The 25810-nt window shown below is 36.0% G+C and overlaps 1 long non-coding RNA gene across 1 annotated transcript in view; it reads left to right on the plus strand.

Moving 5' to 3' along the window:
- LOC138920413 (uncharacterized) overlaps window positions 1-25605 on the plus strand; it is an 81950-nt gene extending 56345 nt beyond the window's left edge. The window contains exons 2-3 of the long non-coding RNA XR_011431560.1: window positions 22315-22496; window positions 23981-25605. This is a non-coding gene — a long non-coding RNA (uncharacterized lncRNA). The remainder of the gene's footprint in view (window positions 1-22314; window positions 22497-23980) is intronic.
- The last annotated feature ends 205 nt before the right edge of the window (window positions 25606-25810 follow it).

Consider the following 25810-nt stretch of genomic DNA (forward strand, 5'->3'; position numbering starts at 1 on the left):
ATGACGTGAAAATTGTCAATACTCTTAAATTCCTACCACGTTAAGAGTGACACAAATGCTGAAGAGAAAGAGTACATGTAATTTTACAAATGAAGAAATGGAAGCTTGGGCCTCATAATGGACCCAGAATTCTGGCTCAGATCATCTGATTCTAATGCCTAAGCTCTTCATCAAAACATGAAATGGTACCACTGAATATTTTCTATTTTTTTCACCAGTGAGATATTGTTGAATAGGAAACAAACAAACAAACAAAAAGGACAGATTACCAAGTATGTGCTATGATTCAGTCTCAAGGCAATCTGATAGTATTAATGAGGAAAATTCTATTATCTTCATTTTGTAAATGAAGTAACTAAAATAGAAAGAAGTTAAGGAACTTGAATAGAGCTACACGTCTTTGGAATAGCAGATTTTTTCAAAATAATAACATAAACTTTTCAGTATTGGGATTCACTCATTTGATTTCACCTAGCCTGGTTTTTTAAAGGAAAGATGGACTGAGAGACAGTTGGAGAAAAAGACCTATGGATGCACTGGAGGCATAATAACCTACCACTAGAACATGCACTCTGGTAAACCTCGGCCAACAGACGGTTGGTAAATCATGGCCAGGAAGGAAAAGGTTAAAAGAGAAGCAGCTGATGTGTCTTTAGAACTAACTTGCCTCCTAAATCCTCTGTTCTCCAGTTGTCTTTTGTATGGTGGTGTCATGAGTAAGACAGATTTTGATAAAATGTTTCCTCTGTTTAAAAACAAAAAGTTGGACATTTGTAATCAATTTACATCTTTTAATTTTATAGTCAATAAAGTTAAGATAAAATGAAATTATGTGATTTTCAAAAATTAATGGTCTAGTGAAAGTCACAGAGGTCCTTAGAATTAATTTGGACCTTTCTTGATCAGTCACCAGGACAGCTCACCTCATCAGCTCACCTGTGTACAAATTCGTGTGATTCTAATTATGTCTTATAGAGTTTAAGTTTATTCAGTCTTATGAAAATACGAAGATCCCTTATCAGTGTTAGGAAGTTTATTTTTGATGAATAATAATCAATAACATATATACCTAAATACCCCTGCTTAATTCTTAATTTTTTCTGCTAAGAGGACACACATATGTGACACTTACTAACTTAAATGTTTCTATAGCAAATTTCATATTCTGAAAACAAATAGAAGTGTTAATCTACGTTGGAATATATATACCTTTAAGAGCAAGAAAAGAACATGAAGCAGATGACCAAAATATTAGATTTTAGCAAATGATTTTTCTTCTTCAGCCTCCTCCCACCTCCTCCCCTCCCTCTCTCCTTCACCAATACTCATTAATGGTCTTTCAATATAAACTTTAACTCTGTCGTGCTTTTGATATTATTATTTACTAAGATATTACCAAATGCCAGTAAAATTTTTAGAGTGGTCTAAGGGTTTAAAAAAGAAACAAAAAAAATCTTAAAATATTTCTTTGTCTTTAAGAAGCAGGCAATAAACAGTTAGCTAGAAGTTGTGTACACTGAGCCACCATATCATTATGAAATATTCAAACGTACAGAAGAAAATTTTACCAAGGACCTCTGAAATGTTATTGTATTAAACACCTCTTCCGCAATAGTCATAGAGGGACAGTGTAAACCATGAGTATATGAAGTCAGTTGATAAGTCCAAAATGTAGTTTGGAAGATTTCCAAGAAGAAATGACATCAACGATTGAATGTTTCAGGTGAACAAATAGTGAGTGAAATTGTATTGTAACTATTTTGAGAACTCAGCGTTATGAATAAAGATAGAGTCTTCTGGGATGATTTTTGCAGGCAGATGTATAATTCCTGAACAAAATATTTGCAAATACTGTCAGAAGCCACCTATAGCTTTAAAAAGGAGTTGTTATCACCTTAGCCCTAAATAAATCTACATCTAACATTAAAATAAGAAAAAGAAATCAGATAAGCTTAGTACCAGCATTTTAAATTTCAAATAACTATTTACTTGGGGTCGTTTCTCTGGAGGAGAATAAAATGAGAGCCCATTAGGATTGCTCTTTTTGACAAGCACTTTCCACTCAGCCAGATGTGTCCAGTTCTAACCAAAGAGTTGAATGTTCTTCAAGTCAGATTGTTTTTTAGAGAATGAGGTGATATTATTTTACTTATTCAAGGGAAATATTCAAATTCTTAAGATGGTGTCTTCACACATATATTTTAAGTGACATTTTGGATTTATATTTTAAGTAGAAAAAGCTCTCAATACCGTAGAATAGGTATTAAATTGGGTAGATGTGTATTTTCATTCTAATTCTGTCCTTAACTAGCTGTGCACACTTATGCGAACACCTTAACTATCCTTAGTTTCTTTCCTCATATGAAAAAGTTTGCTTTTATTGGCAGAGGACTCTCTAAGGTGACTTTTTCCCCCAAGATTCTTTATTCTCTGGCTCTGTGGCATTTGCCTTTTCTGGTTGTCACCTGGGGGTGTTAATTTTACCGTAAGACAATCATGTTCATTTTAACAGAAATACAGACATAGGGCATGGATGTAATGTAGCCACAAAACATGAAAATAAAAAGGCCAGTTTCCGGAGAATTGAGCACCTTTTGGGAAAGATGCCAGAGTGGCAAGATTGCATATTTTTATTATGAACCAAACAACTGAATAAACATTTCATTATACCTTAGCTGCTTCATTTACCCCACGATAGTTTAATTGGTCCTATTCAGAAAAAAATAGTGCTTCAGTAACCATGACATTTTCGGTCCTAGAATACATAGCTGGACAATCTGGAGGACAGATGAATAAAATTAACATTTGCCATAAATCAAACATGCCTTTTATAAGTGCCAGGAAAAAAAGGCTCTTATTCACCCACTGCTAAATAAAAAATAATCCCAAACTAATCAGAAAAATCACACTTTATGAAAACGTAGTACTTAAGGCAATTAAATTGCGAATTTTTAATTGCATACAGTGGAAGAAATATAAATGATAATATCTCTACATTTAAAATAATAATCATACCACAACTAGAAGGACCCACAACTAAAATATATGTAGCTATGTACTGGGGGGGTTTGGGGGGGAAGCAGAAAGAAAATAATAATAATAATAATTATTATAGTTATTCCTGTGTGAATTCTCAAGTGTTTAAAAATATAATCAAATGGGCATAAAAGTAGAGTAAGCAGACGCATGGCTAGAAATTTAAGATATCCACATTAGTTCTGTAGAAATGTCACCTAATATTTATTAATGCACTGAGCAGTTTCTATGCACTTTTCTTGTATCACCTCATTTAATCATTGTAGGAATCTTCTGTGGTAGGTTCAATAATTATCCTAAATTTGGAGATGAGAACACTGCAGCACAGAGAGGTTAAAGCATTTGCCTGAGATCACAAAGCTAGTAGTGACAGAAATTGAATTCAGATGGAGTGGGCTGAAACAAACTTCTTACACTGTTGGTTGGACTATAAATAAGTATCTCTTCTAGAAATAATTATCTGATAGTACTTGCTAAACATCTGTAACTTTTGGCCCTGTAATATATGTTCACTCTACAAATTAGATTATAACACATAATGATGCAAGTTTAAGGATATTTAATGAAGCTGGGTTTACAACAGCAAAAATAAAACAAAAAGAACACAATGTATGTATTGATTGTAAAGAAATGATTTGGTAAGCCATGTAATGGAATAAAACACATCAGATGGTGGTAGATCTTTAAAGAACTGAAAAAGCAAATGCAATGTGTCCATCAGATATGTATACAGCATGTGTATATATACATATGTATGGTATATAACTATGAAGTATGTATACACCTTGGTTTAAAATATTATGAAAAAGATGCACATTACATCTTTAATAGTGGTTAGATCAAGGAGGTAATGCTATTGGAACTACAGAAAACTATCAATTTTACTTTAGAAACTCTCAAGACTATGACAGCACTTGGAAACTATTCATGCTTATTTATAAAATAAGCCCTATCTCTTAACACAATTAAATATCAATAGCATTTTGTGAGCACCTACTACACATAAAGCATTATTCTAATTTCTATACGCATTAGATTTTTAAAACAAAAAAAAAACATAGGTACTTTTATTCAGATTCTGGAAAAAATACCAATATTCTTTTAAAAGATTACACAAACTCTTAAAAGTCCAGGACATCCACAGATACTAACAGTGAAAAACGAGATTCATTTGAAATGGTGAGAAAATTAGGGCTATGTCTACCCTGGACGCTTCCACAGTACGAAGACTCTGGGATCTTCTCAGATGCTTGCAAGGTGTGTGTTCCCTCAGGAAATATTTCCCCTGGTGTCCCCATATATGAGTAATTTGATTAAAAAATACTACAAAATGTATATGCTCATGTTAGGTGCAGTGATAGATCAATGAAGACTTGGAAGAATATGTAGAAGAGGGATAATTATGTATTCGTTTCATTTTCCAGTCAGTGCATGTGAAGGTTCTTAGTCCTGTGTGCACATCAATGACAATCAGCACGTCAGCACCAGTCTCGGGGGCCAGCATCACACAATATTGCACAATCTTGCAAAAGAAATACAACTCTGGCCAAAAAGGGGAATCCATTCACCATGGCCAGGGCCTGGCCATGGAAATATAAGGGGAAAAAATATATGCAATTGAGAGGATCAGAAACATGGAGAATATACAGTGAAGCTGCACTATGCCTGTATTTAGCTTTGTGGATGGAGGGAATAGAAAAAGGAGAGAGAATATTAGAAAGAAAATGCCATAGCATATTATATTATAATTATTCAATCATATTCAAGTGATTGAAAACATGGAACTTCTTATTCAAAAGAAACAATCCCCAAGTAAAATAATTTAGAAAAGAGAAAATACTCCTTGAGATATGTCACAGTGAAACTGTGGAAGTACACATGGGAGATGTCACATGTAGTCAGATTAAAAACAAATCCTGCTAAAGAAGAAAGTGAGAAACTAGTGGCCAAAAAGTAATACTGACTTTAGTCTAAAGCAGTAGCAGTAATGGGCATTTTGGGTAGTAAATAAAAATACAGAATGGAAATATTGGGAAAATACTGTAAAACCATAGAGAGGTAGACTAAAATTCAAATATTCTAAGTTCTGATATCTTTGGGAAGAAGGCATTAAAATCATCAATTTAACATTTTTAAGCTTGTTAAAATATTAATAGAAACCATTAAAAGATTTGAAATGCATTGAACACTTGTCACTGCCATAGAGCAAGAAAATAATATAATTTTTTTTAAATCCCAAAGAATTAGAACAGAGGGAGAAAAAGAACTTTTCTGGTGGAATTGAACTATTTACAACCATCTCTCAGATATAAAACCCTTTTATCATAAAACATTCAGTTATTGAAATGCAGCATCCTTCCTCTTGGCATTGTCCTTCCCTTCATGTCGCTGGATCTGAGTAACAGATTGTAAAACAGGCTGATGTTTGTTTGCCTAATATTCTACCTCCTATACTCACAAACTCTTACACTGTTGGGGTGCATCATTGTGAGTAACTAAAAGCCTACATTTTTCTAGCAATTCATAAAAATAAGTGGCCAAGGGAAAAAGCCATTGAGTGGTGGGTCTTCAGGAGAGCTTTACCAAGCATGTGTACTGAGTTGATAAGTCTGTACATTTGAAGTATACTTTTTCTTGGGAATCTAGTCCTTAGGGTAAAGCTCCAGCAGCTATGCTATGACGGCAAAACCATCATGTGCATGAAGTCCTCATGCTTAGGATGGCAGAACAGAAAGATGGAAGGAATAAGGAACAGTAGTGTTTCCATGGAGCCCATACCAACCAGCCTTAGAACGGCTCCCTGCAGACTTCACATTTTGTGGAAGGAAAGCAAATCTCTACCTTGTTCAAGACACTTTCATTTTGTGAGTCCATCAATATTGGCAAATGCAGTCTTAACAGACACACACATAGACAAGCTGAGCATTCCTGTTTTATCTGTGATGTTGATATTAAGGTGGATGCCTATATATTTATAACAGTAATTTTAAAGTTTTTATAAACTTTTATATTCGTTTTTATTGTTTTAAATCACACAATTCCTAGTATGTCAGATGAATTTTAATAGCATGCTCCCCAATTATTTTAACGCATTTTAATATCAATTTTCATTATATCAAATATCAACATTTAATATAAAAAAATAGGCCAAGATTTTTCAGCAGAGAACTTTCAATAGCATATACACGGGCTCATTTCTGACATATAATCTTCACATATAATGATGTTTGGTAAATCGTGGTCATTGATATGGTGTTTTATCTGATTACTCTTTTATTTACAATTTCACTAGGGGCTATATTTTACATATTTCCATGAATAGTTAATATTTTCTTTATTATTCTCATATAAGTAATGAGTATCATGATGTCAATGACCACAATAAGCCTGTGGTTAACCAATCTGATTGTTTTCTATAAATTAAGTACCAGAAATCTTAGGAATACCAACACATTATTTGAAGTATTTTCTTTTTCCTTCTTTCCTTCCTTCTCTTTTAAAGACATAAAATACGAATAAATTTCTTTATATGTGTAAGGGACTTATAATCATTACTTCTTGTACTGAACTAATAAAACTATTCATATAAATGATGCATTTTATACTACCTTTATGGGCAATATAGCTCTTGTTTTGGTGTTACAAGCCACACTTTTCTTAGTGATATATGGAGGCAGTATTTTTCCTTGAAACTTTTAAAATGACACATATTAAAGCCAGTACTACTAGCTTTAAAAAGAGAGGGCTACTTCTAGTTTAAATTGAGCCAAAGCATCAACTACTCATAAGCATTCTGCTAGTGTACAACCACAAAAACCTAAAAAGACAGATAAAAGTAATACCTTGGAACAGTCTTGTATACTAAAAATTATGCACATCCCAAAAGCGTACTGAAATAATTTCCACTAACCATAAGTTCGGTGGGAAAAATAGGTGTGGTCCTATCTATGCTGACCCTCATGAAACAGCCCAACATTCTGAAAGAAAAAGATCCCCCAGGACTGCCCCTGTCTCTTGAGTAAGAAACAGGAAAACTAGGTAGCCACCATCTCATAGTAAGGATGCTGAGTATTTAAAGGTGACCATATGCTGTTCCCCTCCTATTCTTATTTTTAGACTGAGGGATGGTGTCTTCTAAAAAACAAGAAAGGCAGTAATGAAGAAAGATAGTGATTTACTACTTCCTGGACATCCCCAGAACAAAAAGTTTTATGGGTATTTGTAAGAAAAGTCTTTAATAAGAAGTGAGAAAAATGTAACACAAAATAGGTTTGCTGAGTACCATTTGTTGGAAGTGGTTTCCATGAATAAACCCTTACTGGAAAGATTTAGCTGAAAGATGAAACCACAAGGCAGCCTCTATTCATTTGGTCTCAAAGACTCTTGGAAACAGGGTCACACCGTCAGGAACCTCTTCTCCAGCTCTCAGCATGGTTCATCTTAGAAGGTGGATACACTTTCTCTTACTGCAGAACAATTTCTATCAGGATGTTGAAAACATTCCTTTCCCAACACGTTTTTATTGTGCTCTTACTTTGGACAATGCCATGTTCTAAGCTCTGGGAATTCAACAAGAACAAAACAGAAAAATTTCTGCTCTCATATCTTACAGTGTAGTAGAGAAAGACAGAAAATAAATTGATAATTAATATATGATTTACTAAGCCAGGTGGTGATAAGTGTTTCTGAAAAGAATAAAGCAGGGGCAGGATGATAAGTAATCTCTTGGCTGGAGGTGGGGGCTGCTATTTGGAAAGTGTGGTCAGGAAAGATTTCTTCAGTAAGGAACACTTGAGTAGAGTTGTGAAGAAAATGAGAAAGCAGCCCCTGTGGTTTTCTGGAGAAGAGCCAGAGAATGGCTCATGCAAGGGCTGCTTTGCAGAAAAGGGTTTGAGGAGTGGAGTAAGAACAAGAGGCCAGTGTGGAGAGGCCAGTGAGAGGGAGCAGTAGAGTGGACGAAGTTGAGCTTAGAGATCTAGCATGAGTAGAGGATACTGGAGGGCATTTAAGAGCTTTTATACCAAAAGAGATGGATTTTATTCCAAAAGAGATGGAAAGCCAGTGGATGATGTTATGCACGATCAGGTGTAATTTTGACAGGATCCCTATGGCTTCCCCAATGAGGACACTCTCTAGAAGGATAAGGAGACCAGCTTAGAAGTGGTGCAGAAAAAGCAAATTGTGGTTTGGACCACAGGAATAGCAGTAGACATGGAAAAAAAGTGGCCAGATTCTAGATGTACACATTTTTCTCTCATAACGACTAGTTAAAGAGTTTTACTATAATGGCTTTCAACTTATACCACTCTTCAGACAACAACTTTGGTGTTTGTTTGTTTTTAATGGTACAATGGCTTTCTTACCCAATAGCACATACTACAAAATATGCTATAAGAATTGGTATCTCAGCATCATGGTACCAGGCTAAGACACACTCACTAATTTACTTGACACAACAGTTTCTAGTCAGAGAATGTCCTGTGGAACAAGTTAGAATTGCTCCATGTTTGGACGAATCTGAAAAGTCCTGCTTTACATTCATATTCCAAACAAGATTGTATGAGTAGAATCCTCTACAAATCTTTAGTCTATCGTTTACAAGGACTTTTCCCATATAAATTTTTTAGTGCACTCATGTTAGCTTAAGTTGACTTGTTTTTTTCCTGTGTTCTTATTTTACATTTATTTTAACTTTATACTCAAGTGCAGTTTGAGGGAAAGACCGCCCTGAGCCCTAAAACACTGTCTCTACCTCCTTTTAAAGAGACTCCTTCACTGCCCACCACCTACTATCAATCGGTCACTTCTTCCTTTAGAAAATAAAATCAATGATGCACAGTGCACTTGAGTGTATAAAAACATGTCATCATCTTTAATCAGCAGGGCCCTATCTTCTTCCCACTCAATAGCTGCCATTGTTTCTACTGCCCCAATCTCTTTGTTATTCCTTTTTCTTCATTATTGTGGGAAAAAATGGTATCTTCCTCAGGCTTTTCTTAGCATGTAACCCACTGCATGGTCATTCTCATGTCATGGAATATTCTCCAAAGCCATAAATCTCAAGGTTTATTTGGAAATTTAATAAATGTGCACACACAGGAAAGCATATAACAAGTGGTCAGTAGATGTCTAGTTTTCTTAATGACTGATCCCAAAACTAAAAATGGGTTTTCTTCTCATTTAAAAAATAAGAATGAAGTTATTTAAAATTAAAAGAGGCATTCTCTCTTGGGGTGTGTGAGGGTGGTGCTGGCATTTGCACAAACCTGAAAGGGAGAGCTTTCTTAAATTTTATACTCTAGTTGCCTAGCTTGCCTCCCCTTCATCCTGGTCCTGTCTTTTCTATTTTCTATCAATCCTTATGCATTATTATTATCATCTTCCTCATTATTTTTGTGCAGACTAAAACTAAGCATTCCCTTAGCTGATTTTTCTCATCGACTTAATGTAGAAACATAAATCAGGATTAACGTTGGACTTTTGAGCAGCGTTGTCTGCATTCAAAGCTTGACTCTACCACTTAGCTGAAGTACTAACATGGGCAGATTACTTAAACATAATTATCCCTTAGTTTTCTATCTGCAAAATAAAGATGATATCATATTTCACACATAGCTAGTTTTTCCCAGCGCTCGGCTCTTCAATTTCGCTCACCATCAAATCTCCGCTGGATGACCATGCTTCATCAAGGGTGTGTGAAGATTTCTTTCTCACTCAATCCCTTTTTGAGCTCAAGTGATTCAATTCATACAGATTAGTGGGAAAAAATAAAATCCCCTTTTGGACACATAAAAAAGGAACTGTAAATATAAATGAAATGGGCCGGAGGGACCCTGCACGTATATAGGCTGACCTCTCTTTCTATGATCAATGTCTGCAATTTTCCAATCAGTGTGAAGTACCCTTAAACAACACATGTTCCTTCAATCTCAAGTAGTACATAAGTGCTATTTCCCATGATGTTTAACTATATTTTCCCGAATAGAAACTTTTTAGCTGGTTTCCTTAACAATGGTTCAAACTGGAATCCAACAGATGCTTTTATCTGGTACAATTGTTTTATGGGAAAAAAATAGTTATGCATTATATTTTTCCATATAATATCGCATTTATGACAAAACCCAAAGGATATAGCTAGTTAAATATTTAAGATTATTCCATAATATTCTTAATGTCTGACAAATCAATAAAAACAAAACAAAATTTCTAGAAAAATTTAACCACAGATAGTCATATTCTGCTATTGAAAATAAGTTCCTTATGATTCAATAAATAAAATTATGATTTCTACATCAGTCTCCTCAGGAATTGCCTGTCATGACTAGTCTCTAAGAACAGAATCCACTTTGGTTGAGATAATTCAAGTCTAGAGTCCTACAAAACTAAGAACCAGAGTAGAAATGTGGAGTGTACACGGTTAGGCTTCAGTCTATGGAGCCAGAAATCCATTCCTTATCTCTGCACGTATTGTCTCCATATAAATTCACATACACAATTCTTAACTTTCTCCATTATTTTACAAACAAAAGTTATGCACATAATATAACCATGCTTTAATGAAAATCGTATATAATCTGTTATAGTTGCTTATGCACAGCAGATGTTAAAGAAATATTTGTTAAACTAAATAAATGGATAATTATTTGGGCAGAAAGCCAGTCTGAACCAATAAAGATTCAGAATCATGGAATCTTTACAAATTCAGGAGTTTTTTTTTTTTTTTTCAGTTTTACTTAATATGCATCAATTAAACACAAAATAAACTTGTGCTTTGGAGCTGTCCATAGGGTAATTCTAAAATTACTGGATGAGAAAAAGTTAATATTAACACATTAATTATTTGCAAATAAACTATTCTTTTTATTATATTTGATTGAAAACAGTTTATCCTCTGAAGTGTTAAATACTCTCTTTACAAGCTTGTTTACATTATTAATTTCCAGAACTAAGGCTAAATGAACACCCAGTTTGCCCATATTCCAATTAGGGGAAGATTAATTAGCTTTTGCTGTATTCCACTGTTTTCCTTTTGTCAAACTAGGGTCCTGGGAATACAACTCTGTTGCTTGTGTAACAGCCTGTCAGACCCCAGGGCCGTGTCACTGTTAAGAGGGGCAGTCCTTGCTGTTTTGCGGATAGTCTGTGTAGAATGTATTTACTGCTCAGGACACTGCTTACGAAGTTCTTGTCTGTGTGCTGAAAATTGCCAGCCACCAACCTCTCTTTTCTTTTGTCTTGGCCACATCTTCGTCTCTCATGTTTGAGTAGCATATGTTCCAAGTCATAATGCAGAAAAGTTTAGGAAAGGATTCTTCCTGCCTTGCCATAAGTATGGAAAGTTGCCATATCAATCTCCCCATCTTTAAGAGTTTATTGACTTAACTGAAAGGAGGACAGTGTGCAAAGAGGGCTAGTCGATTTAAGAAAGGCAATAGGGAGAGAAAAGTGCAACAAAACATGCTCTAGAAGCACTTAAAAGACTGAAAAATCAGGACCTCAGTCATGAATTTTCTAAAGCATGGAGCATTTCTAACAGTGGAGATGCGTAACTCATTAACTTCAAGCTGCTCAAATCTTTTCCCCCAGGGATGAGTAGAGAAGCCGAGGTGATTCATTTAAAAAGTTAATGAAGATCTTTACATGCATTCTGTACAGACCTTGGTGGCCACTCCCAGACTCCTAAAGGAGAGTGAATATAGGCCGCAATTGACTGATTAAAACGTCATTCCTCACATTTTTTGAAATGCACTGACATAAGGAAATAACAAACCCTCAAATCTGAATTTAAGATTTACATGGAGTCAACCACGCTCCTTGCTCCTTAACTTCCTGCATGTGCTTTCCTCGAATTTTCCACATTCAGTATAAAACCCCAATGGGGCAGTCTACAAAGTTCAGAGGAAAATAAAGTGTGACTCAGAAAGAAAACACTCAATCAAGGAATGGTTGAACTCTAAAGAAAATAGACAGATATTCCTAAACAGGAAATAACATCCCTGAGTCCTGAAGAAAACAAAACAATAGAGGAGAAAAAAGCCTTTATATTAAAACCTGTCCAATCTAGTGATCAATCAAAATACATAAATCAGGAAGAAAGACACCGACAATGGGCTCTGGGGAGTCCATGCCCAGGATTCCTACTAACAACTCAGAGGGGAAGTGGTGACATTCTATATATAATAGCAATGCAGCAGCTTATTAAAATAAAAATATTGTCAACATTCAAACAGGAGGATAGGGTAGGTGGGAGTCAATGTGAGGGGAGGACTTTGTTTATCTTTCACAGAAGGGGATTAAATAAAGTTGAAACATGGTGTTTAAAAAGTGACTACAACGTATAAACGTTCTATAATCTTTTCAATTTGCCTTGGAGAAATATTCAAGTAAACACAATCTATTAAGATGAAGAAAAGTTTATTTGAAATTCAACAGTTAATTTTGTTTCACTTGTGTTGATTTTTTCTAATAGATTAAAGAGAAACTAAATTTGATGGTTTTGTATTAAACATGGTTTGTATAGAACATAGTTTTCATTTGAATGTCTGCCTAACACTCTCCTTCTCTCAGTATGATTCCATCTGTGTAGATGCAAAGGAGTGTCTGAAAGTATAGTCCTCTGAGTTAATGACGGTTATTTCTCAATGGAGGAATTTCAAGTAATAGTTTACTATTCCTTTGCACTGTCTTTGTTGTTTGAATTCCTGAAACTCGGCATAATAATTACAGACTCATGGAATCATTATTCTTAAAACAAAATGTACAATCTGATTGAAGGTTTATTTATGATATAAGAAAAGTCTGAAAATTTTTTTACTACATGTTTGAAATATGTCTTAGTCTGAAATATTCCGCTTTTCTCAGTTTTTTTAAAATGTGCTTTTGGGAAATTTTTCACACCTTCGCAAACATGAGCTCTTTCTGTCAGTGTGGAATAAATGGCTTACATTCAAAGTTATAGGATTTTGTATAAATCACTAATTTTCCATTTGTCAACAGGTCCTCTAAAATATACATTGATACATTTTTTCCCTCTCTTTCTTGCTTTCTCTCTACCAAATAAAAGGAGGCCAGGGGAGGGGCAGAGAAAGGAAGGAAAGGAGAGAGGGAGGGAAGAGGGAAACGAGAGAGGGAAGGAAGGAGCAAAGGGAAAAAGAAGGAAACATCTCCTAATCCTAAAACCAGCCTGATAGTAATTTTGAGTAGTGAGTAACTCATTTTTCTATAGCTCACTTACTATTTTACAAAACGTTTTCCTTTGGATGAGCTTTCATGCTCCCTACACACATACACACACACATACACACGTGCACGCGTGCACGCACACACTGAATGCAATAAGATGAATTAACTCATTATAATTTGATGTGAATATTCTATGTAATTTATTTGCTTTAACTTAAATAGAATAATATGAAATAATTTAAAGATAATGTAGTCCTCCAATATGAACTTCTAATACTTCTCTCTAAGGAATTAGTGGACACATTTTATCAGGTGTGTCACAAGAATATTTTGCATAATCGTTTCCTAAGTCACCACAATTTTCACTCACCTTCTTTTTATTTTTAATAATTTTCTAATAATCCACTAAAGACAATCTAAAGAACATAATAATATTTTTAACTAGTAATTCTTTTGTGTCATTTTCTATCTCTTCAGCCTATTTTTTCATGCTACAATCTCTGACCTTGAGATGCAATTTACAATCAAGGCTTTCCTAGCATTGTGCCATATCATAATATGACTGGTAATTTATTTTCTTCAGTGTTTACAAAACATAACAGTACATCTTAGAAATAATGGCCTCTTGGTTTGATGAAATATGGTATTTGATAGCACAAATATATATCACATTTTAGTTGACAATTGTTGGCTGTTGGTGAGGCTGGGGGTGTTTATAATAATGCATTTTGGTCTTAGGGTTACTTTCTTTGCTCCGTTTTTAAAAATTGGAATTGTCATTTAATTTACAAGTTGCGTTTATATAACAAAGTAAAAGCCATTATGCTTCAAGTTTTTTTAGTTTATTTTTCCACATGCCTTTTGAATGGCTGTCATATTTTGACGTAAAATATGTGTTGTTCAATTGTTCTCCATCATGCTCCAGCTCTATATTACTGAATATATGTTCTGTTGGTTTGGTGTATTTTTCTCACAGATACCTGGGCTCTTTTGAAGGTGTTTTTATTTGTCTTGAACTGCTAGTGAGGGCTCAGGTCTAGAGTTTAAGTCAAAGCATTTCCTCTCACCGTGATCTGTTGTCCGGGAAGCAGGCATTCTGCAGGTCCTAAAGGGAGGTGCTGGGGGAAGTCTGCCTGGTCCTTAATCTCTTCTGTGGCTCTCAGCCTCAGGTTCAGGACATGGTGATTTCCTGACAATCATTCAGCCTTTCATGGCCGCTCTGAAACTAAGGGGAACAGAGGCAACTCTAAAGAGCGGTTGTTAAGCTTCCTTCCTAGAGGTCACAGAGAATCTGGGGTCAAGCACTTCTCTGAAACCAACACTTAATCTTAATTCTGAACCTATCCGTGTTGATTTCCAGATGCTAATCCAGCCGCGAAGGGGAAGATTTCTGCTCCCGGCTAGAACTTCAGTAGCACCCAAGGCTTCACCTGTGTCTGGGGTGAAGAAATTTTCCTCTACCCCTCTAAATTCTTCTGGCTAGTCTAAGAATTAAATTGACATAGGCTATTGCTAATATTTTTTTCATATTTTCTTTTCATTTCTGAGGCCTATGACTAAATTGTGAAAGCAAATTTACAAATATAAACTTAGCTAAACTTGGCTAACATAATGTCCCCACCTCCCCACAAAAACTTCCCCTGCACCTTTAATGAAGAGAACATGTAGGAAAACTAATGGTGTGTTCATTGTGATTTTTTAAATTAGCCAATATATAGAATGATTAATTTATTAATTCAACTCAGTTAGAGGTGATTTCCTTGTCTCTCTTAGGTTAAAATATATCCTTATATGCAAATAAAGTTAATACTATTGTAGGGGAGGAATACATATCCTCTAGATATCTCAGTCCTTCTGGCTGGGCTACGAATTAAATTTGCATGAGACAGAATAACAGGAGAAAACCAAACAAAGCTTTATAACATGCATACGTGGGAGACACTCAGGAAAACTGAGCAACTCGCCAAAATGGTGGAGGCTCTTATCTTAAATACCATCTGCAGCTAAAGACAAAGGAGGATGTTGGGGGTGGTGGTTTGGGTCTTCAAAGGGGAGGAAGGCAACCCACATGGAAATGGGAGAGGAAATGTTTGGTAAATAGAACTTTGATAAGAGTGGGCTTAGCAAGGACCCTCCCAGTCAACCGGATACCCAGAGTTATCTATGGTGATGGCCTGTCCTGGAGAAAGGCATTTTATCTTATTTATTTATTTATTTTTTAAGATTGGCACCTGAGCTAACAACTGTTGCCACCCTTTTTTTATATTTTCTTTCTTTCTGCTTTTTCTCCCCAAATCCCCACAGTACATAGTTGTACATATTTTAGTTGTGGGTCCTTCTAGTTGTGGCATGTGGGATGCCGCCTCAATGTGGCCTGATGAGTGGTGCCATGTCCTCGCCCAGGATCCGAACCAGCAAAACCCTGGGCCGCTGTAGTGCAGTGTGAGAACTTAACCACTTGGCCATGGGGCTGGCCCCAGGCATTTTATCTTAAATTTCTTTTAGATAGTTAGGGGGAAGGTCAAAGTTTCTTTCAGAGTCTTTTGTTCTTAAAAATAATCAAGGTAAAGAGACACATTTTGGAGTGGCCAATTCTGATCCCCCCATGTGATTCATTCTTCCTTAAAGTCATATTTAATTTTTATAGCTTTACTGCAGTTCAGGAAAAAAAAGACAATGAAGGAATAAGTGTTGATTTATAGGAGGTGTGATTACGTATGGAGTGTGCATGATTACTGTAAATTATACTGCACTATCCTTAATATGCATATGTATTTTGTATTCATAGGTAATTATACACCAAGAGATGGTCATTGTATCACAGGCAGTCCGTAAGGAAATAAACACAGATCTTTATACTAAAATAAAATTAATAAAAGTGAATATCATTTTAATGTAGTGTATAAATGCACAATAATTTCCTTAACCAGATTGAGATTATTTTTATCCTTCTACAAGAAAAAATGTTTGAGTAAAACAAAATTTTCTATTATGGTATATTTTAATTGAATAAAATTTACCCAGTGCCCATAATGAAAACTATACCAATGTAAATCATATGTGGATAATCCTCTCTACTGCACGCAGAAAATTCTATGAAGACCATGGTGTGTTGAGACCCTTTGGGGTCCTCTCTTTGTCCCCATCTCTCTCCCCTCCTACTTATTAGATTCTTTTGTTTAACCTGTGCTGCTTTGACTTATCATGCTGTGTTTACCCCTTGGATTTGTTTATTTATTTTTATGATTCATTGACCTTGACCTCATTTCCTTTTTCTTTTTTTTTAGCTTTGCATTAAAGTACATCTCTGAGTTTACAGGCATTGGGGAGGGGGAACTTCCCCCTTCTACCCTTCTTGAGTTCTTCTGGCTGCACTAACAATAAAATTGACACAAGACAAGATTAGCATAAGAAAAACTCAATTTAATTATATGCACATGGAAGAATCTTGAAAATGACGCTGAGATAGTGAACAAAACAGGCTGTATATCTATCTTTTCCACAAAGAAACGAGAAATTTGTGAGGAATGATAGGACAAAGAAAGACGTTTGGAGTATGTAATAAGAGAGGAATTTAAGAAGCATTCAGGCTTGAGGTAGTACATTAGCAGGGTTCGTTTCTGCTAATGGTGACAAGGATGAAGGGAGAGTGCCTTTCCTGTGGGACGTGTATTTCCTGCCTCAGGGGGAATAGACAGGAGGGTCAGAATGCCCTTTTTGCTTCTCAAGTAATTTTAATTCAAAATAATCAATGTGCCATTATGGGGTATTTTGGGGTGGCCTGCCCTGGGCCCCGGTACAGGAGAGTTTATTTTTTACCCTGAAAGGGCAGGGTTATGGGTTGTGCCTTATGTGCATTTGTGCAATAGTGATATTTATAAAAGAATAAAAGTATGCACAATAAAAATGACAGAAGAGCACAAAGAAGCTTTTAAATATTCACCTAAAGAGGAGCAGCATCTTCTTGTGAAACAACTGCTACCCTGGCCCTTCCATCTACGGCGTATCTTTTATTCTCAGAATATAGCTTCTTTAACTTTTCCAACTTTCCCTATTACCTATAAATCCTTCAATTATCCCATTTCAAACCAACCTAAATATAGCAATCTGGCATCTCCATCACCACCCCTCCTGCACATCTAACCTCAAAAGTGGAATGCTCATGGCTCAGGCTGCTGGGCTATGAATTAAATGGACATGAGACAGAGTAACAGGAGAAAATCAAACAAAGCTTTATAACATGTATACACGGGAGACACTCAGGAAAACTGAGCAGCTTGCCAAAATGGCAGAGGCTCTCATGTTAAACACCATCTTCAGCTAAAGACAAGGAGGATGTTGGGAACAGTGGTTTGGGATTTCAAAGAGAGGAAGGCACCCATACACATCTGATCCTAATCACAAAGGTAGGAAGCCATATGCTCATGAAGACAGCAGTACAGGCGGTGCTAGAAATCCCCCAGCACATTTCAGAGTCAAGACTTCCTCACAGCTCTCTAAGCCTATGTCATCTGCTTGCCATGCCTCTTCAAAGCAAAGCAAAAGCAAGCTTGGGTGCTGCTTACCAGTCTGTTTTGTTCTTTTGCACATCACTTGGCTTTATTTTATCTCAATTTGTCCATGGTTCCCTCTAACCGTTTCTGATTCTCCATGGTACGCTCACTCTTCCCTCTCTCTTTTATACGCTTATTTTCCATCAGCCTGCTTCATTGGGCTGACAGATATTTTTTCACCTGGGAAAGAGCCACCTTGAATCAGTACAGACTCACCCCTTCCCAGCGGGGCTCACACCTGTGCGAACAGCCGGGTGGGTAAGAGCACACAGTGTGAGGAGCTAGATATTCTGGGCTTGAATCCCCAACCCGCCTCTAACTTTGTTATATTTGGCAAATTACTTAAACCGTCTGTCTCAGCTTCCTCGTAGTTAAAGAGGAAGCGATAATAGTACCTACTTTATAGTAGACTACAAAGTATTGTTGTATTGTTTTATAAAATGTTATATATGTAAGTATTTGTTACAATTCCTGTCATAAGACAGCGTCAACTCACCTTTGCCACCCATGAGAAGGAGCATAGACCTAGAAACAAGCCATCCCTTTCTAGGATCTCCTGTGTCAGTGAAACAAAATCAAACAAACAGGTAGGGAAATTGTTGGGTTTACAACAGCTCTGAACATAGACGGATGTCAACGACCAAAGAGGGAAAAACAGTTTTCTCCATTTGACAGCACCTGTCCAAGATGGCAACGGGGACCAACTGAAAATTTAAAATTCTAGGACATTCGATCCATTACATATGAGTAACTCTCTTCAGACACCAGTTGCATTGCTCAAATACTGTTTTTCCTAAATGTCCAGTTACTTGTTAGACTTTTTGGATTGTGGTGTATGTTGTACTGTCCCCAAATCAATTCTACAAATACTATTGTTCTACTTCCTCGGTGACAGAAAAGCTTTGAAAACTATTTGCTTCACATGCGATAGAACAGTGGCTCTTACATATATAAACAAGTTACTCTTATTCATTAATTTTTTAGATATCATTTTTCATTCTCACAAGTTTGGATTCTAACTCAGTAATGTGTCATGAGCAAATAAAAAAAAATGAATCCTTCTTGTAATCTAAAGCTGAAAAATAACACTTTTCTTCCTCCCGAATCTGGCTATGTTTGTTGGCAAAGGAGAGTTACAACAAAATGCTTTGGCAAGATTTTACCCATCCATGCTGCCAGAATATATCACACTGGAGAACGATCACAGTGTGCGGGGAAAAAACCCAGGAATTCAATACCTTTTTTTTTCCCTAACCCGGTTTGAGTCTAAAATATTTTGCCAAATATTTTAATTGTGCCCTGAAATTAAAACACAAATCCAAGTTCCAATCCCCAGAAGCACTTCTCCATATTGGTATTAACTGTGCTGCATTGCTAGTGAAGTTTCTTATTATTGCGAGTATTTAACCTCATACCCTTTGCCGTGACTGGACAGCTGGGCCTGAAGCAGAACAGCATCAGTGATGACATTTTGCAACATAGCAAATGTTTTTTAATTAATGAGAGCTACAGTAGCTGGGCAGACGCTGGGACCCTTTGGCTCTGCAGACATATTTTCGTAGCTGTGCATCATTAGTCGAGCACGCATGTGTGGATACTCATTCACGAGACACGAGCATCATTCGTGCACCTGCATCCTCCCATCTGTCCAGCATGTGCTAAATGACTGGTTCAATGACAAAATCCTTCCCAACTTCGAGGTTAATGATGAAAGCATAAGGATTGATATTAATCTGATTAAAGCAAAAATTCTAATGATAACATACACAGTTTGTAGTATACGTATGTATATATTTCATATGTGAAAATATTATGCAGGAATAGTTTATGGTTCTTCTAAATAAAGCATACAGCTATATAGGAATATACACATATGTATGTCTATGTAAGTAGATAGATCTAACACAGAATAGCTTTAATGACATATTGGATAAAAATCACAGTATCATTTGATATTATACTCATCAGTGCATATTTTTTGACAGGACTAATATATTACCTAGTTCGTAGTTTGTAAATGAACACTAATTATGGAAAACTAAGATGCCTTAAGAACTGGTAAGGCCCATGTAACTATCTTTGTCAAGCTATTTGGTGAATCCTATTTGGAGAAATATTTATGCATAAACAAATCTATAAATGTCCTTTAAGTCAGTGGGAAATTAGGATTGATTGGAAATCATTTTGATGAATTGTTCTTTAAATAGAATTCAATAATTTCACTTGCCCAGGGCTCCAGTTAAATTTGAGCAATTGGAAAAACATATGTATTTTTGACTGGAAATAGTGATCAGGTTTTGCCTACTACAGTTATGCAGGAAACAATCATACCTGATAAAGATTATAATATTTATTTAGTTCTTAGTAATTGTTAGTCACTACTTTAAGTCCTTTTAAATGTGTTAACATTTGTAATTCTCACAATTCTGTAAAATAGATACAATTATATCTCTCATTTTACAGTTTGAGAAACTGAGGAACAGAGAGGTTAAGTAATTTGGCCAAGGCTCAACAGCTACTAACTAGTAGAATGGGGATTTGGACCCAATCAGTTTGGCTACCAGCTCTCAAACACTTTGCCTTGCTGCCCGTTTTGTTGTAGAGGGACAATCAAGGGTTTTTATCCAATAACTATTGATTCTCAGCAGACCAGTGTAATTCAGAAATAGTTTTCTGATCTAAATTTCAGTTTGCATAATTTATAAAACGGATATAGTATAGTTAACATCAGAAAGGATAAGACAGAGTTTGGATGAGATGATCTGTATGAAAAACTATTTGTAAAATATTTCTTTTATTATAATTATTTTTAATAATAAAAAAGGAGAAAAAGGCATCTCAAAATTCCCTTAAGATAGAGTGCATGTGTGTGTGTGCGCATGTGCTCCCACACACAGGAGACTTACTACTTAATTTATCTTATTTTCTTATTTGAACTTTCTTTTAGCCTTCCCCCATGGCATTCAATATTATTTTTAAAAAAAAAACACTGCCTACATAATCTCTCTATAGCTACTATTCGTTTAATCATCATCGTCTTGTAGAAATGTAAGCCTTTTTAAAATATGTAATTAACAACATTGTAAATAAATCTTACTCTACATTTCTTCTGGAGTCTGTAAAATACATTTCTAGATAAGAAATTACTATTGCAAATGATATAAAATTATGTGTGACTTGATATGTATCCCAAAATTGCCTCCCAAAAAGAATGCTTAAATTTATAACAGGTATGAAAGTTCTTATCACTGCTAATAATATATTTCAAAGATTTTTTAGGGGCCGGCCCTGTGGCCTTGTGGTTAAGTTTGCGCGCTCTGCTTTGCTGGCCCAGGGTTTCGCCAGTTCAGATTCCGGGTGCAGACATGGCACTGCTCGTCAGGCCATGCTGAGGCGGTGTCCCACATGCCACAACTAGAAGGACCCACAACTAAAAAATATACGACTATGTACTGGGAGGATTGGGGGAGACACAGCTGAAAAAAAAGAAAGAAGATTGGCAACAGTTGTTAGCTCAGGTGCCAATCTTTAAAAAATAAAATAGAAAACGCTATCTACATGTTTTATTCTTTTATTTCTAAAAGTTGATCATTTTTAAACTTTTTCCCATGTGGAAGTAATACAAGTTCATCTTGGGAAATTTAGAAAAATACCAGAACATAAAAAGAAAAAAATTCATTTTACCCATAATCATGACATTCAAAGGTAACCTTTCTGGTATCTGAGTATTTCCTTTGTGGGGGATCAGAATTTCTCACCCCAAAATGTGACAAATGTTCACACATTTGTGTCTCTTTGGCTTGATTATTTTTAAGAACAAAAGACTCAGGAACAAACGTTGAGCTTCCCCCTTCCAGCCTTAAAGAATTTAGGATAGAAGGCCTGTTCCAGGAAGGAGCTATCACCATAGACAACTATAGCATAACATGAACCAGGTGGAATAGACAGGGAGGAACCCAGCAAGGCTCATTTAACCAAAGTCCTCTCCATGGACCCTTATCTTTGCAAGGTGTGGTCAACATTTGTTTACCAAACATTTGCTTTTCCGTCTCCATCTGAATTTATTTCCTCCCCGTTTGAGGTCCCAAATCCCTACCCCCAACATGCTCCTTTGTCCTTAGCTGAAGATGGTATGTAAGGTAGTAGCTTCTGCCATTTTGGTGAGGTGCTCGTTTTCCTGGGTTTTTCCCATTTATACACGTTATTAAACTTTGTTTGATTTTCTCCTGTTATTCTGTCTCATGTCAGTTTAATTCTTAGCCCAGCCAGAAGGACCTAGAAGGTAGAGAAATTGCTCTTCCTCCTCTACACCTTCCAGACTTTTTCATACATACATATATGGGCAAACAAAATACCTACACACACTACATATCTACACACATACACAAACATTATACTATACTTGTTATACTGCATCTTGAGGGTTTTATTCTTATTAATGTCCATTTTTGATCTTTAAAATATATTTAAAAGTTATTAAAACATTTAGGAGAAAAGTTGTGATTTTGTTTTGGGTCACTGATTGAAAAAATTGTCTATTCAGCAGCATGTTCGAGACATCCTGCCTGCTCTGTATGTGTGTTCACTACCTGGATTCATATCCCTGAAAATGAGAAAGCTCACTGAGGTCCTCAAACCTGAACACTGAGACTGGCGGTGACACAACCTGAGCTACTTGGAGGCTCCAGAAAATTGAAGATGGAGTTAAGTCTTAGCAGGAAACTGGTATCATTATATTGTCAAATAATATTAAGCCAAAAGAGTGTATTTAAATTTGAATGACAAAATATTGTAAAGCAGTAAAGAGATGGGTTTAAGACAAATGAGAATAATCAAAGAACTAAGCAGCAGATGATTGTGATACATTTTATTTACCTGAGCAAAGAAATACTTAGGAATTTATATGTATAAGAATCTTTTCTGTTTCTTTAAAGACTACGAAGCTGTGGAAAGTGTTAATATAATATTTGTTCCATAATTTAAAAAGTCTGAATGATTCTGAAAAATAGAAAACTGAAAAGCCTCATCCCAAAATAAAACTGGCCTTCGGCGTTAGGGTCCGGGTGACAGGAAAACTGGAACAGGAGAACCTGGAACAGCGGAAGCACTAGAATTGTAGTATCGATAAAGGGAGGGCGAAATTCAGCAAAGCTGTCAAGATCACACAGTAGTTGTGGTGTCATAAGCTGCGAACATCAGACTAAATCCATTAACTTTGCAGTCTCTAGAAAAGCAACATTTCTCAACGTTCAAACAGAGAGATTGACAGCCAAAAATATTCAGGAAGACAACCATAGAATTGTTTACAAATTAACTTATGCTAATAGTTGAGAAGTATATCATTCAATCCTGAGTGACATACTGTGGTGTCTTGTGACGGGTTGAAAGTAACCATTTGCAAAACATTTATCTTTTATCATCTTAGAGGCAGAATCCAAAGAATCTAGCAAAATTTGGGACTAGCAATTAATGGGAGCGATGAATGTGCAAGTGGAGAGTACTGAAATAAAGATTACAGCCTCAGGAGGGACTGAATGAGGGAGGTAACCCCATTTTATCCCGTGATTCCCAGGGAAATTCCGATAAAAGGCTACAGCATTGAAAGCAATGGTGAAGATCAAAACGGCAGCTAAGGACGGGAATAGTCAGCAATGTTGATATTTTGAACTGTGGCTCAGAGGGAGATCTGGGGTACCTTTCAGGCACCTGTAGCTGTCCACATGCTTTTTAAGGAAGAAGAGACAGAAGTGCATGGTGATGCTACACAGGGAGCTGCACAGAGTTCTTTAACTCGAATCCTCTTCAGCTCTGTGTGTGGTCTAGGAAAAGAATAGAAGTAATTCTGCTCTTGAACTGAAAATATGCTGAAGCCTCAGAAACCATCAGTAATGTAGCAATGCAGTATCAAGGAGGGCGATTCTGTGAAGCACTTGCTTACAAATGGACTGAAACTGAAATAAGTTGTGACAATGTATTACTCTGGTATCACTGTTTCACCATGATAATTTACTTAGTTTTGTTTTAGTATTTGAAATTAGAGTGTTTTTGAGGGCAGTTTACTTTGACTTCAGCCAAATGAACAAGTGGGCAGTATTTTCTAAATACCTTATGAGATAATAAATTGTGTTAAAAGCCACTTATGATTTATAAACATTAATGTTGAAATTGGGTGAACGTTTTAGTAATATCCATTTACGTTTCAATTTAAGGTTCCATTTTATTATTTGCTGAAAATGGAGTCAATAGTGAAGAAAAAAAGAAGAATCATCCTATGTTTTCTGTTTCCTTTTGAAGGTTAGAAATACAACAGTGAAACCACTCTAGCATAAAAAATACAATATATGAATATTCTGTGTCATTATTGAGATGGACTTTGAAACGATGGCTGATACTCCACACTTTCCTTACTGCTGCATTCTGAATGGATTGGGTAATATAAGCCACGCTTCCTTTCTGGATTGTTTTCACTTCCCTTCACAGGAGTATTTACAGCATTTGATTATCCCTTCTCCCTGCTAAATAAACCAATACCACTGCTAATATTGTTCCTGATTCAGAACCTTTTTCTTTTAATCAACAGAGTTTGCTTAAGAGTATCTTCTGGATCTGGATTCATGACCCTCCCAATATGGCTTTTCCCTTCTTCTCTGGGGTGATGAACTTTTTAATAGACGAATAAGTTCTGAGAACGGCTGAACGACAGTTTCTGTGTCCTCCTCCTTTAATATATAGAGATGTCATGGTCATAGGATTTTTTTTCATATGACAGTAAACCATACAGAAAATACAATGGGAATGTGTGTGTGTATAAAGTCACAAATCTTAACAAACTTTGACCCAGTCATCATCATTCTTGGAATTCATGCTAAGAAAAGTTTTTAAAATATGGTACATTAAGATATTTACTGTAGCACTATTTATAATAGTGGAAATAGGAAGTAACACACATTGTAACATAATTGTGTAAGGCATTTAGCTCAACATGGGAAATTGATTAAGCAGTTTGTGGTTATTTACTCAAAATACTATTATGCAGGAAAACAATAGAGGCAAACACAGGACGGTAGAAGTAGTAACAACAGTCAGCCTCATTCTAATTCATCGCACCACCTCAATTGTTTTGTTAACCACCTCACTGGTTTCTCCTTACCCCAGCAGAGTCCCTTTACGCTTGGCAGGCTTGATCCTCCACTCATCCATGTCCTGAGATTCAACATGCCTGAAGGAAGAGAGGAGTCACTGCTCTCGTTTTCTGGAAAATTCTGGTATCTCTCTGGAATCTAATCTTTAGATTGTTTTGAATCCCCAGCTCTTTGTTGGCTTTAAAAAACATACAACTTTTAATTTATCCAGTTGTTTCCTAATTTTTACGATAGAAACAATTATGTGTTGGGAATCCTGTATCCTAACTGGAAGCAAAATATCTGGAGACATAGAGCTTTAACTCATTATAGTGGTGGTACGTGCTAATGCTTTTTGAACACTGCTGTGTGTCAAGTGTTACACTAATCATTTACATACAATAACTCAATTAATGCTTAAAAATAAGTAGTGATCATATTTTAAATTAAGGAAGAATAGAATAACAGATGTTAACAACTTTATAAATATCACACATCTAGAAAGGTATGCTACAACTGAGCTTTGAAGCCGGATAAGATTTGCTCCAAAGATGATACACAATATTGGCTTTAGTTGATGGATACAACATATAATATAGTGTCATTGTCTAGAACCTATCAAAAAATCTTGTGTATTGAATCAACAGGGGCTTGGGGAGGTATAGCTGTTGCTTAGTGTTCATGCAGACACACACGGACCGCCTCCTGGCAGACCTGAGACCAACGAACCTCCTCAGTCTTAAGCTGCTGGTGATGCTGAAGATTCTCAGGACGCTGAGCAGCATCTTACTCACTGAATCAGGAAACAAGAGGAATCAGTCTCACATGCTGCATGATTTCATCCCTTGCAGCAAGACAGCACAGGACCGGGCAGGGACGGACAAGAGCCGCCGAGAATTAACAGTTGACTGTAGGCAA

This window comes from Equus caballus, chromosome 23 (assembly GCF_041296265.1).
Source record: "Equus caballus isolate H_3958 breed thoroughbred chromosome 23, TB-T2T, whole genome shotgun sequence".
NCBI lineage: Eukaryota > Metazoa > Chordata > Mammalia > Perissodactyla > Equidae > Equus > Equus caballus.